This window comes from Vipera berus (genome assembly GCF_964194415.1).
Source record: "Vipera berus genome assembly, chromosome: 3".
NCBI classification, from domain to species: Eukaryota; Metazoa; Chordata; class Lepidosauria; order Squamata; family Viperidae; genus Vipera; species Vipera berus.
Window position 1 is genome coordinate 27,757,441 of NC_138204.1, and position 15,741 is coordinate 27,773,181.

At 44.2% G+C, this 15,741-nt stretch overlaps 1 protein-coding gene across 9 annotated transcripts in view; it reads right to left on the bottom strand.

Annotated features, from left to right (window-relative positions):
* Positions 1–15,741, bottom strand: part of PPP1R16B (protein phosphatase 1 regulatory subunit 16B) — a 125,147-nt gene that overhangs the window by 72,339 nt on the left and 37,067 nt on the right. The gene's annotated exons all lie outside the window — the stretch shown is intronic.

Here is a 15,741-nt window from a genome sequence, read left to right on the forward strand (position 1 = left end):
AAAAAAAGCCAAACAAGACACCTGCCTGCCCGCCCGGGGGTGCTCTTCCTCCTGTCCGAGGTTTTCATTGTTCTGAGCATTTCTGTTGAGGATTGGCAGCGGGGGGGTGGGGGTGGGGGGGTGTTTGATTTTTATTTCCCCCATCTGCTGAGTGGTTGCAGCAGGTTTTGGTCACTTCACATTTATTTATTTTATTTATTTTATCCCATTTATATCCCGCCCTTCTCCGAAGACTCAGGGCGGCTTACAATCTAAGAAGCACAAGTCAATGTGCTTAGCAATGACCCTGGGACACTGTGACCGTCATAAATATGAATCAGTTGCCAAGCATCTGAATGTAAATCAGAAGACCCTGGAGATGCTGCAACATTCCAGCTGATCAGTGCTTCTTCTGGGCTCAGAAGAAATGCCAGGATCAGTGCCGAGCTTCAGCTGGAGCCTGGCGCTGATCCTGGCGCTTCTGCTGAGCCCTGACAGCCCTGCAGCTCCAGCCATCTCTCACTCAGGCTTGTGTGGTGCTGCCACTGGTTCAGCTCATTCCTCTCCCACACTACTTTTCTAGGATGGTCACATACCACTTGCCAGGTGCCAATGTACCACAGGTGGTACCCGTACCACTGGTTGAAAAGCCCTGTCTTATATGTTTTCATATGGAATTGCCACAATTCCAATCAAATTCAGACTCAATCATTTCTAAAAGCTACTTTGGTTCTAATATAGTAACTCATATGCTGCATTCCAATTTCCCAACTGATTTACACTGTCAGTACAATATTGAAAATCCTATGAATGCCATGCAGCTTTTGTTTAATAGGCTGCAAGTTGCCCTACATTTAAGAAAATATGCCTTCCCTTAAATGGCTTGTACAATCAGTTGAAATGATCAGAAGACTGATTAAATATTATTTAGCCAGTTCACAGTTCTCACCATCTGCTTTCAGCTACCAAAATCTATGATAGAATAAGGTGTCCTCAGATTTCCCTGTTGAGACCTGGCAGACAGAGTTTGCAAAACAGATGGCTACTTTAAAACACTCTGCCAGATGGTAAAGGCAGTCCAAGGCACTTAATTCAGATAAACTGGTTAATACAAGTGCTGCAACAAATACTTACGGCCTTTAACACAGAGTTAGACAACCTGTGACTCTAGTGATGTTGAAAGATTGTTAGCAAGTTATTAAACAATTGCAAATTAATTGGATTAATTATATTTGATTACAATTTTAATAAACATTTAAATTAGATAGAGCTAAAGCTAGTGCTATAGCTAGAGCGAGAGAGAAAGAAAGATAAAAATATTTGTTTTGTGCCCACTACTTGTTGGAAAGCAACCCTTGGCACCCCACAAAATCCAAAGATGGCCATCATCTCAAAAAACATTGTGAAGTTGTGAAGTACATGTAGCGGGGCTGGCTGAAAGGCTTTGTGGGAGCCTGCCCGAGGAGAGGGAAGCTCGGACAGCTGCTGCCGGTTTTGGGTGTGGCGGGCATGGATCCAGGGGAAGAAAAAGGAGGAAAGAAAGGATGTGAGTGTGGTTGCTGTTGCTGTTGTCAAGGAGAGACCAGGTGAAGCTGGATTTGAGGTTTTAGCTGTGACTCCTAAGGAAGTGGACAGGATTATGAGAAGGTTGAGCGCCTCCACATGCTTACTGGACCCGTGCCCTTCCTGGCTGGCCTATGCAGCTCGAGAGGGGACACGAGGCTGGTTCCTAGCGGTCATCTCTGCTTCTCTGAGTGAGGGTCACTTCCCCACCGCCTTGAAGGAGGCGGTGGTGAGACCTCTCCTCAAGAAGCCCACCTTGGACCCATCCTCTTTGAATAACTTTCGTCCTGTCTCCAACCTTCGCTTCCTTGCGAAGGTTGTTGAGAGCGTGGTGGCGCACCAACTTCCTCAGATCCTGGATGAAGCGGTTTATCTAGACCCGTACCAATCGGGTTTCAGGCCGGGCTACAGCACAGAGACGGCATTGGTCGCTCTGATGAATGATCTCTGGAGAGCCCGGGACAGGGGCCATTCCTCTGTCCTAGTCTTATTAGACCTCTCGGCGGCTTTCGATACCATCGACCATGGTATCTTACTGCGACGCCTCAGGGGACTGGGAGTGGGAGGCACGGTTTTGCGTTGGTTCTCCTCCTTTCTCCAGGGTCGCTCGCAGTCGGTGCTGGCAGGGGGACAGAGGTCGACCCCGAGGCCTCTCGCTTGCGGAGTCCCTCAGGGGTCGGTCCTCTCGCCTCTCCTGTTCAACATCTACATGAAACCGCTGGGTGAGATCATTCGTAGCTTTGGAGTAGGGTACCATCAGTATGCTGATGACACCCAGCTTTTCATCTCAACTCCAAACAATATCAGTGATGCCCTCGACGTGATGTCCCGCTACCTGAAAGCGGTCCGGGAATGGATGGGGAGGAACAGGCTTCAACTGAACCCGGACAAGACTGAATGGCTGTACGTACCGGCAAGCCAGGATATTCAGAACGTCCCATCCCTTAACATCGGGGACAAGTTACTACCCCCTGTTGATAGGGCCCGCAACCTGGGTGTCCTCCTAGACTCGCAGCTCTCCCTGGAAGATCACATAGGAGCTGTGACCAAGGGGGCCTTCTCCCGGGTTCGACTAGTTCGCCAACTACGGCCTTATCTGGACCTGGATGCCTTACGTACAGTCACCCATGCCCTTGTGACCTCTCGCCTAGACTACTGTAACGCTCTCTACATGGGGCTGCCCTTGAGATCCACTCGGAAGCTTCAACTGGTGCAAAGTGCAGCGGCACGGACACTCTTGGGAGCCTCCCGATACTCCCATATCACACCTCTCCTCCGTACGCTGCACTGGCTTCCGGTTGCCTTCCGTGTGAAATTCAAGGTGCTAACAATGACATACAAAGCCCTACATGGCATGGGTCCGGACTACCTACGGGAGCACCTTCTGCCAATGTCAGCACCCCACCGTCCTGTGCGCTCCCACAGAGAGGGCCTCCTCAGGGTGCCACCGCTCAAGGAATGTCGGCTGGTGGCCCCCAGGGGGAGGGCATTCTCAGTGGGTGCGCCAGCCCTCTGGAACTGCTTGCCAACCGAAATCCGGATGGCCCCCGACCTCCGCACCTTCCGGCGCGACTTAAAAACCTTCCTGTTCCAGCAGTCCGGCCTGGCCTGATAGCTTTAATTGGGGTCCCAGTTTGTTTTTACTATTGTTTTTTATTGTTCAATCTGTATACCTACCTTACTCTGTACACCGCCCCGAGTCCCTCGGGAGAAGGGCGGTTTATAAAAACAAATAAATAAATAAATAAATAAATAAAGAGTAAGAGAAGGTGAGAAGGTGGAATTGTATTGCTTTCTTTCACAGGGGGGATATCCTGAGCGGAGGCAAGAGAGAATGAGGAGAAAGAAAGTTGCTGAGGTTGCTAAATTCAGATTTTAACAATAAACGAAAGGGGGAGGGGTTTTGACATCGACGAGACCTGAGACTGCAAGCGACGACAGAAGAGAAGGAGAGGCTGGTCGCTATTGCTTTGGAGACCAGCAGCCATTCGAACTTTGATTACTGTTACTTGTGCAAGTTATAGACATTGTGGGGAGTTGCCCTCGTGGGACAAGCTGTTACTGCAGAGCACTGACTACCTTCATTGTGTTTCCATTGCTGCCTGGAGCTAGGATTTTCCCCACCCCCTTGTTTCCAAATGGTCACTATAAAATAAACACCACCACCCATTGACTATTGGGGCTAGGGCTGGTCACCTTTGTTCCTGAAAGCCCCCCCCCCCGACAATGAGAATCTGCCACCTCCTCACTTCACGTGAGCTCCCGCTGGAAAAGATACTTTATTAACACCTTGAGAGGTCAGCTGCAGAGCGCAACGGAGGGGAGCAGGGATGGGAGGACCTGGGCTTTGGCAGCCTCTGAGGGACTAATGCTACATACATCAAAAATGTACACGTGTACAAAACCAAAAAGTGACTGTTATTCAAGATTTATTTTATTTATTTATTTATTTAGATTTCTATACCGCCCTATTCCTGAAGGACTCAGGGCGGTTTCCAGGGCAGCATAAAATACAATATAAAAGATAATATAAAATTAAAATAAATTAAATTAATTAAGCCCAACAATTAAAACAATATTTAAAAAGCTAAAACCCCTTCAGTCCAGGCCTGATAAATCGAAAAGCCAGGTTAAACTTAAGATTATGCACGATACTCGTGAAAGAGGTGGTCTTAAAATGCCCAATCTTAAATTATATTATGAAGCTGCTGCGTTAGCAGGAATAAGTGATTGGATTAATTTGACACAAGAGAGATTATTAAATCTTGAGGGCCACGACTTGTTATTTGGCTGGCATGCATATTTGTTGTATGATAAGAAGGTAGATAATGTGTTTAAAGTGCATATTTTAAGACAGGCATTGTTGAGAGTTTGGAAGAAGTATAGATATAAGTTAGACTGTAAGATGCCATTGTGGGCAATTCCAAAACACGCAATAGAAAACATAAATGTTGGTTTCAAACATGATGTGACTACGTATAAGGAGATTTTAAGCTTGGAAAGAAGTGTATGGTGTTTAAAATCGTATAACCTCTTGCGAGATGAGAAGATTGTTCAAACTTGGTTTCAATATACTCAGTTACGGGCCAGGTGGAAAGAAGATCAGAAAACTGGTTTTGCAATGACTGATGAAAATTTGATAAAGCAAATTAGAAATCAGGGTCCAGCACATATGAAACGGATATATCTTGCATTGATAGAAATTGACTCAGAAACAGAACTTGTTAAAGATTGTATGATAAAATGGGCCCAGAATATCCAAGAAGTTATTACAATGGACACGTGGGAAAAGATCTGGGTGAGGAACGTTAAATTTACACAAGCTCAAAATCTAAGAGAGAACTTTTATAAAATGTTTTATAGATGGCATTTAGATCCTAAAAAGCTTGCAAGTATGTATCCGAATTATCAGCCAAAATGCTGGAGGTGTGGTGGCGAAGATGCAACATATTTTCACATATGGTGGACCTGCAAAAAGGTCAAGGCTTTTTGGATAAAAATTTGGTGGAATATGCAGAAGATCTTCAAGCAAAGGATAAAGTTTTGTCCGCAATTTTTTTTGTTGGGTATAATTGCAGATGCTACTGTTGTGGACACTAAGTTGATGTTGAATTTAATTACAGCAGCAAGACTTTTAATAGGTCAATATTGGAAGAAGGAGGAACTGCCGACTATAGAAGAATGGACTTTAAAGGTTTCTGACCTGGCAGAAATGGCAAAGATCTCGGCTTATTTGAAAGATCATTCGCAAGAACGTTATATTATGGAGTGGAAAAAATGGATTGAATATATCCAGAACAAATATGGGACTAAAAAGTTTCATTTAGCATTTGAATAAGTCTTCCTTTCTATTTTCTTTTTTTTCTATATGAAATATTAGTATTGCTTGTAGTTATCTTATATGAGCTAGAGAGTGATAGATTTAAGAATTTATTATTGGTAGCATATGGATGCTTATGATTGTTCTTTGTTTTTATACCCTGTACTTAGCTCTGGGAAGTCGGGGGGGGGGAGGGGGGAAAGGGGGGGGGAGGGGTTGGGAGGGATAGGTAGGGGAGGGGGAGGGGGGATTGTTAAAGATAAAATGTATTTTAAAACTTTTCAATAAAAAAAAAAAAGAAAAGCCAGGTTTTCAGGTCCTGGCGAAATGAACGCAGATCGGGGGCGGTCCGGAGTTCCACAGGTAAATCATTCCAAAGGGCAGGCGCGCCCACAGAGAATGCCCTCCCTCTGGGGATCACCCGCCGGCACTCCCTAACCGGCGGCACCCTAAGGAGGGCCTCTCTATGGGAGCGCACAGGACGATGGGAAGTTGATGCTGGCAGCAGGTGCTCCCTAAGATAATCCGGACCCATGCCATGTAGGGCTTTATAGGTCATCACCAGCACCTTGAATCTCACCCGGAGGGCAACTGGAAGCCAATGCAGCTCGCGGAGAAGAGGCGTTACACGGGAGTATCAGGAGACTCCCATCACAACTCGCGCGGCTGCATTCTGCACCAGCTGAAGCCTCTGAGTGGTCCTCAAGGGCAGCCCCATGTAGAGAGCATTGCAGTGGTCTAACCGAGAGGTCACGAGTGCATGAGTGACTGTGCGTAGGGCATCTTGGTCCAGATAGGGCCACAACTGGCGCACCAGGCGAACCTGGGCAAAACCCCCCCTGGTCACGGCACCTATGTGGTCTTCTAAACTGAGCCGTGAATCCAGGAGGACGCCCAAGTTGCAAGCCCTATCAATGGGGGGTAACACCTCACCCCCCCCATAGTTAATGATGGACAAAACTGGTTCTCCCGAGATGCCGGTATGCACAGCCACTCAGTCTTGGCGGGATTGAGTCGAAGCCTGTTCCTCCCCATCCAAACCCGGACCGCCTCCAGGCAACAGGACATCACGTCGAGGGCATCACTGAGTTGGTTCGGGGTGGAAAGAAAAAGCTGGGTATCATCAGCGTACTGATGATACCCCACCCCAAAACCATGAATGATCTCACCCAGTGGCTTCATATAGATGTTGAACAAGAGGGGAGAGAGAACCGACCCCTGAGGAACTCCACAAACGAGAGGCCTCGGGGCGGATCTCTGCCCTCCCATCAACACCGACTGCGAACAGCCCAGAAGGTAGGAGGAGAACCACTGGAAAACAGTGCCCCCCACTCCTCTGAGACGCCGCAGTAGGATACCATGGTCGATGGTATCAAAAGCCGCTGAGAGGTCTAATAGGACCGGGACAGAGGAACAACCCCTGTCCCGAGCCCGCCAGAGATCATTCACCAGTGCGACCAATGCCGTCTCCGTGCTGTACCCGGGCCTAAAGCCCAATTGGTACGGGTCTAGGTAATCAGTTTCCTCCAGGAACAAAGGGAGCTGATGCGCCACCACGCTCTCAACAACCTTCGCTAAAAAGCGAAGGTTGGAGACCGGACGTTATTCAAAACAGCCGGGTCCAAAGCAGGCTTCTTGAGAAGGGGCCTCACCACCGCCTCTTTCAAGGCAGTAGGGAAGGTACCCTCTCTCGAAGAAGCAGTTATTACTGCCTGGAACCAGCCTCGTGTCTCCTCCCGAGCTGAATACACCAGCCAGGAAGGGCACAGGTCCAATAAACACGTGGTGGAACTCAGTCTCCTCATGGTCCTGTCCACCTCATCTGGGGTAACAGGATCGAACTCGCTCCAAATGACAGTCTCAAGACCGCTCAATTCCTCCCCATCAGTCTCTGTCTCAGAGTCCAGACAGGCCCGAATCTGAGCGATTTTGTCCGCAAGATGGTGACTAAACTCCTCAGCCTGCCCCGATCAAGGAGGGAGCGAGTCACCCTAAACAGGACGGCCAGGCGATTATCTGCGGACACGATGAGGGCAGCAAAGTAGTTAGACTTCGCCGTCCTCATCGCCGCGAGGTAAGTCCTCATAGCGGCTCTCAACCGCAATCGGTCAGATTCAGAACGGCTGGATCTCCAACAGCTCTCCAGACCCTGTCTCCGACACTTCATCTCCCGGAGCTCCACAGAAAACCATGGAGCCCAATGGGATCTGCGCCGGATCAGGGGTCGCAAGGGTACAACACGGTCGAGCGCCTCGGTGGCCACCCTTTCCCAGGCCTCCACCAAGGCATCGACCGGGCTGTGAGTGAGGGAGATAGGTATAGACCCAAGCACCGTCTGGAACCGTTCTGGATCCATTAGGCGCCTGGGGCGGAACCACATGGTCTGTTCCACAGCCCAGCAGCGAGGGGTGGCAAAACGGAAGACCAGCCGCAGGAGGTGATGATCGGACCATGACAGGGGGACAATATTTGGCGAGCCCCCTCCCAAATCATCAAACCACTGTCCAGATAGAAAAACTAGGTCGAGAGTGTGGCCCCCCTCATGAGTCGGACCCTGAATTATTTGGGTCAGGTCCATAGCCATCATGGAGGATGTGAACTCCCGAGCTAACTCTGACGATCCCCCCAGGGAAGGAAGGTTAAAGTCTCCCAAAACTATAAGTTTGGGAAACTCAACCACCAACCCCGAAAGGGCGTCGAGAAGCTTGGGCAGGGCCGTTGCTACAGTGCTGGGCACCAGGTATGTCAGCAACAAGCCCAACTGAGCCCCAGGGCCGCACCTCAGGAGGAGTGACTCACTCCCGCCCATCTGTACAACAGTAGTTTCCCGTGGACATAAGGTCTCTCGTATAACCACTGCCACACCCCCGCCCCTACCCTGATCCCGCGGCCGGTGAAGCACACAGAAACCCGGAGGGCAAAGCTCAGTCAGAGGGACACCTCCCTCTGAGCCCAACCAGGTTTCGGTAATGCATGCCAGATCCGCGTGTTCCTCCTCGATCAAGTCACAGACGAGGGAAGCTTTGTTCACAACGGATCTGGCATTAAAATATACCAACCTGAGCTCAGGGGCCTGTTCCCCCTCACCCCCAGATAAATGGGTACCAGCCGGAGGGTCGGAGCACGCTACCGCTTGAAGATAGCGGGGGCGTGATCCCAGATGTTGATATGGCCCTCCGTGTAACCGCCTGCTGCCATTCCCAATTGTCATGGGGATTGAAAACCCCACCCCACTGCTGGGAAAACAAACTGCAAACATAGCTAAGGATACAATAATATATCTCATGTTCCATTTTTTATTAGGTGTTTGTCATATTTGATACACTCTCCTAACTAGATAATAGATTTGAGGAACATCATAAACAGAAGCGGTGTCTATTGGTATTTTTAAAATGTATTAGGAAATTAAACCTATATACTTTCAATTCTCCATTTCATATTCTCTGTGAAACTTAATAAAGGAAGTTAGTGAAGTCAGGAGAAAATAATGCAACAAACAGGCTAACCCCATAAAATTAGTTGCACAGTATCAGCACTTGGATGATCCCTTTCCTCATCCCTTTATAACTTTCAATATTAAGTAGCCTTCGGATTGCATGAAAGGATTGGGAATTGCGGCACTGATTATGATAGTTCTGCTACATCCTTAGAAAGTGATTGTAGTCAGTGGCAGGGAAGAGACATCTATTTGTTGGGCTCTCCAGTGTGGGTGTGCAGGGTTCTTTTCTTTTTCCCTGTTTAACATTTATATACTGCTCAAAAAAATAAAGGGAACACTTAAACAACACAATGTACTGTATTTAATAGTAGGATGTCTTATCTTGTGTTCCCTTTATTTTTTTGAGCAGTATATAAAGCTGTTGAGAGTTCAGGATGAGGAATTACCAGTATACGAAAAACCCAGATACATCCTTCAGCTCAGCTTGGGATGGTGATTCAGTGGAAGTTCTGATTCAGTGCTTGAAGGCTAGAAGAATCAGGTTAAAGTTAATTCCCAGCAAAACCAAATTACTGTTTGACCATCTGACAGTCTAATTGTTCAGTGGTTATTCTGGAAGAGATAGGATTCCCTCAAAGAAGACTTTGGGGTCTTTCTAAAGTCATAGTTGCTGCTAGAGTCAGGTGGAGTTTGTGACAAATGAGGCTGGTGTACCAGTTTTAGCCATTCCTGTTCTGCTCTGCTTGCAATGTCACATGCCCTTATCAGCTTCTTATTAGATTACTACACATCCTTGAAGGATATCTGAAAGCTGAAATCAGTAGAAAATGCAAGAGCCCTCCAAGCTCCCTTCAAACTCTATTCTATTCTGAAATTCTGTATGATTTGGCATCCAGGTATTTCCAGGATAGTCTACTCCAAATAGATCCTATCCATCTAGGGTGCTTGTCCCAAATGGATATATTGTGAGTTTCACCCCCTTAGGAGATTCAGGGGAGGGAGGAATAGTAGATTGTGTGTGTGTGTGTGTGTGTGTGTGTGTGTGTGTGTGTGTAGCAGTACCCACCCTTTGGGGGGGTGTTAAATTGCACCTTTGCTCCTGAGCTTCAGGAAGACTGTGAAAATGGAGATATTTGGAAGGACATTTGGAAGTTAATATCTGTACACCCATTTATGCCAGTTTACGTACTTATGTATTTATGTACTGTTGAACTATGAATTAATAGTGATGTATTGATTTATTGTATTATCTTTTTAAATTTTAATGTAATATTGGTGTGCTGCCACACTTGTGGACTATGACAATACATAAATAAAGTAAATATTACTCTTGCAGTATAGACAGACATACTAAATGCAATTGCTAAATGCAATCCTAAACTCTTTTGTGTTATTGTTTTTGCAGGATCCTTTGTACCTTTAAACTATATGACTGATATTTGATAACTCAATTTGCAGCTAATTTTCAACAGGACTGCTAGCCAGCAGAAAGTGGCAGTACAAGTTCCATTAACACATGTAAAGAAACAAGATAAAACAAAAATAAATATTCCACCCGCAAAAAAAACGTATCAGGAAGAGGAAAAAAACCTTTCCCCAGTGTGTGACATGCTTCTACTCCTATAAACTCCACACCATGCTGCCCACTCAGCCATCCAAATTTGTCTGTAGTATTTTTATTGACTTGTGTAAACAAATCTTCCCCAAACCTAGATGTGCCATGATGTGATGGATTTTGAATCCTGTTCCTTTTATGTTGGCTCAGAATGTTGTGATTTAAAGTCCAACATATGTGACAGAATTGGGGACAGTCTGGTGAAGACTTACACATCAGAGTTTTATGCAAATGTTAGAAATCTTAATATGGCATTCCATTTCTGCCAGGGTTTGGGTTCCATGAAATCATAATAAAGAAGAGACTTCATACCATATCTAGTTTAATCTCCTACTCTGAAGAAGAATCCACTAAACCAGGGATCCTCAAACTTGGCAACTTTAAAACTTGTGGACTTGAAGTTGAAGTCCACAAGCCTTAAAGTTGCCTAGGTTGAGGACCCCTGCACTAAACCCCCTCTGATTGGCAGCATCTACCACCACCACTTCCCCATTTGAAGATTTGCATTGAGGAGGAATCCATCACTGTTCTAGGTAGTCTGTTTCACTATCAGGAAACTTTCCCAAATATTCAGCCAGAATATTCTTTAATTTCAACATATCCATACTTGTTCTGCTCTTGATATCAGTGGAGAGCAGTCTTGTCCCCTCTTGCACATGACAGCTTTTACACAGATATTTGTAGACCATTACCACATCTCCTGTGGTGGTTATACCTTTGTCAAGTTAAACATGTCCAGTTCTTCATAGACCTCGGTTTCCAGACCTCATATGATCCTGGTAATTATCTACTGAACCACCCTAAAATATTCCATGTTTCTTTTAAATTATGTTAAAATTTCATATTCCAAAAGAAGCACAGAATACAGTGGAGCTATTATCCCCTGATGCAATCTGGACACAATTGTTATTTGATGATGTTATTGTTATATAATGATGTCACCTACTTTGGGTAATGAAACGTCTTCAAGAACACAACCAAATTCAGAGAGCACCAAGGACCCCTGATTTCAACCCTGAGCTACAAATATTCTCCTTTTATTAATAATCATGGTAGCCCAAGACTGCATTGGATCTTTTAGCTTCTTATCTCATCACTCGCTAATATTCTGCTGGTACCCCACTTGTACTCCTAGCTCCTTTCCACATACCGGTATACTCTGCCAAACCAGATCTACACAATTTCATATTATGGATTGGATTTTTCTATGCACTTGTCACAGGTGAACATCACTGTATTTGACTGGTCTAATGTTCAAGCCCTTCAAGCTAATTTTGAATTTTGTTCATTAGTGTATAAGCCAACCTCCTAGCTTGGTGTAAACCAGGGGTCCCCAACCCCCAATCCATGGATTGTGGCATGTCCACAACTGGTCCACACAAACAAGCAAAGTCCCATTTGTGGGATGCAGGCAGCACACAAAACCACACACTTTCCAGTCCGCAGAAAAACCTTTCTCCACAGGACCGGTCTCTGGTGCCCAAAAGGTTGGGGACCTCTGGTGTACACTACAGCTCGGTGATCTACATATCCAAAAGGATTTGCATTCTAACATGTTGTTAAATATTCAAAAGGACCTTAATAAACTTGAACATTCAGCCCTATCCAACAAAATGTTGTTCACTGGCAAGAAAAACCAGATGCACAAATACAAGATAGGCAGAAGTGGATCTGCAAAAAACATGGAGGGAGAGGCAAAAACAGGAAGGAGATAAAAGGACAGAAGACTGAACTTAATAACAAGAATCTACATTACCTATTTATAAAAAGGCAAAGAACTTCCAGACAAGCCTTGATTATTCTGTATGGTACTATCTTGATTTTTGGGGCAACACCTTCTATTATTTATTTATAGTATTTACACTATGTGGTGTTTATAGTCCTGCCTTCATATTAACTACAAATGCACTGTAGATTTTTTTTTCTTCCATCTAGTTAGTCATCCTGAGATTTACTGTATATCTCTAAGCAAGACAAAAGTAATCAGATTTTACTTGCAATTTCATTCAAGTTGTATTGTTATTGTAAAGATAAAAGCTTTGGGGGGCAGATCTCCAGAGTTACCTCCCTGAAAATAATTACTGCCTGACAAGATCATTGAAATCCTTTATTATTCTCTGGCTTTTGCTTCCTTTCCTCATGCCTACCTATCAATCCTAGGTACGGACTGACAGATTTTAAAGTAGGAATTATTTTTTGTGTTGTTTTCCCTCCAGAGCTTAGTATGTGAGACCTAAACCTATGGCTGATATGAGACAAACAAGCAGCAACGTTTGAAGCAAGATATGTTAAGACTCTGGTAAGTTTTCTAATCTAAGTGAGAGGATAAATATCAAATATCACACATCCTTTCTCCTTTGCCTTGAGAAAAAAATTTCTTGTACAAATCACTTCAAAGTTACCGTAATATCCTTGCATATTCAGGCAGTTTTAGATGCAGTTTACAATAATCTTTTCCCCCAGAGATTTCCATACAGCATGGAGAGAAAAAAATCAAGACGGCTCTGCCTTTTTATCTGCCTTACAGGCAGAGGTTTGATTGCACCAACATGGCCACCATTTTGACTTTTTTGGCCACATGCTGAGGCCATCCCTGAAAAGTTCTCAAATAAATATGCAGGTGATAGTAGAGGTTGTAGAACAGAGAAACAGAAAAGGGAATTCTTCTGAAGAAGGTCAATTAACAATATAAAGGAGTTCAGTATATCTGTTTTTAATAAACAAAGGCATAAAATGCATAAAGAACTCAGCAAAATCATGTAATACATTACTACAGCTGTCCCAAAAATATTTAGGTTAATACAGGGGTTCCCAACCCCCAGCTACAGCCCACTATTGGCTGGTGGCCCTTCAGAATCTGACTGGGCGAGCGGCTGACCAGCGCACACACACATGGACACAGCTCAACTTGTGCAAGCAGCAGGCTGGCACACACGCAGCTCAATTTGCACAAGCAATGGGCCAGCACACACACCTGTGCACACATGCATGCTGGCCTGCACAATTTCCCTCTCCACATCGCTGGGCCATAAAGGTTGGGGGGTGCTAGGTTAATACTATAGGCACACACACATGTATGTATGTAAAATAACTTATGTACTGGAGACAAATTATGTAAATAATATAGTACTAATTTTAGTATATTCCTGTATTCCATTTTTACTGTACTCTTGCTTAGTTGTGGTGGTTGTTAGCTACGAAGTTGTGTCCAACCCATCGCGACCCTATGGACAACGTTCCTCCAGGCCTTCCTGTCCTCTACCATCTTCTGAAGTCCATTTAAGCTCACGCCTACTGCTTCAGTGACTCCATCCAGCCACCTCATTCTCTGTCGTCCCTTTCTTCTCTCACCCTCAATCTTTCCCAGCATTAGGCTCTTCTCCAGTGAGTCCTTCCAAGTGCTTTTTTTGTAAAAGAAAAAGGTGCCGGAACTCACACGTCATACAACCTGCCTTGCCTACCCTACAAGGTTCCATCCAAAAAAGGTGCTGGAACTCCGTTCTGAGCGTTCTATGAGAAAAAAAGCCCTGGTCCTTCCTTCTCATTAGGTGTATTTGAGTTTCAACTTCAGGATCTGGCCTTCTAAAGAGCAGTCAGGGTTGATCTCCTCTAGGACTGACCGATTTGATTGCCTTGTAGTCCAAGGGACTCGCAGGAGTCTTCTCCAGCACCATAGTTCAAAGGCCTCTTGCTTAGTCTTTCTTTATAGGCACACTTCTTCAATCTGGCACCCTCAAGATATATTCTGAGAATTCCAAATCTCATAATTCTCAAGTAGCATCCTGTCTAAGAATTCTGGGATTGTAGTAAAAACACATTTGGAACTCAACACATTGGGGAAGACTACCTACAGGGAATTTTAGTTCCTCTTGCCCCCTCACTATCTAGTCTTTAGCAAAATCCACACATTATATCAAGCCAAAATGTGGCTTCTTTTATTTTGATTTAGGAATTCCATTTTGGGGGAAGGTAGCTTTTTCACTAATTAGACCCTTATTATAAACTCACACTTAAATAAGAGGAACTAAATTCAGTTAAACCTTTTCTGGATACGTATTGAAAAATTATACAAAACTAATAGAATTATAATTGTATAGATAGCAACAGGACTTCTGTATACCATCATTTTATGGAAGTTCATATACCAAAGTATATACATTCAGGGTCAGCCCTAATGGAGCCCAGGGGAAGCAGCTATCTTGCAAGAGAAGTGACAGTAGGAGACAAATTCTCATCTACTTTACATATCATCAGGTCAATGAAATCGGGCTGAGCAAGGATGGGATCATGTTAGGTAGAGAATAGATAAACAGCCTCTTCATATGCACTGCATTGCAATAAAAATGTCACCATCTTTGCTTTAAAGAAGTGCAAGGCAAGATACATAGTTGAAAAACCAATCATCAAAGGAATATCAAGTTAGGCCTTTAGGCAACTGTTTTACATTGCACCCCATATACCAAGTTCTGCAACTGTAGTACATAACATCAATAATTTCATAATGTAATGGTATAGTCTTATAAAGTAATCTCTTTCAAATCCTTCAAATATATCTTAGCATTCTTAAATGTATTCTGGGTAAATACAACACATATTTTTCCTCCTTAATTTTTTTTGTTATTCGATTCTTCTACAAATCATTCTGTATAAAATAAAATCCCAAATATACATGAACATTAGCCAAATAATATTTTTACTTCCTTATTGTATTTACTACATCATTGTATTTACTACTGTCTATCATTCAGATATACCATTTTTATTGTTGTTCAGTTGCTAAGTCATGTCTGACTCTTCGTGACCCCATAGACCATAACATGTCAGGCCCCTCTGTCCTCCACTTTCTCCATCAGTCTTCCCAAACTCAAGGGCACTGCATCAAGGACACCATTGACATATACCAAATCATCTTCCCAAATCACAATATACCTGAGTTCAGATTATGCTTGACATTATCCTAATTCAAAGATTTATGCCCAATGTTGAAGCAGGAATAGGAATAATCCTAAAATTTAACTGCATCTTGACAGTTTATTATATAATTCAGAAACTACATGGCATCTTCATTCAGGTCACTTTAAAATGCTTCTAATGGATTCAGACTAATTTCTGTTTTAGATCTGGACTAATATAAAGATCAATGTAAGAAAATAATTTCATCAATCTATTTTGCACATTAGGCAAAAATACCTATCACAGCTAAAACTTTTGGAGGCCAAATAAAAAAAAATATTGATGCTCACACAAATTTACTGCGGCCAGGTTTTCAGATATTAACTAACTGACCTCCTCTACTGTATTAACACAGCTACATTAAATTCTTAT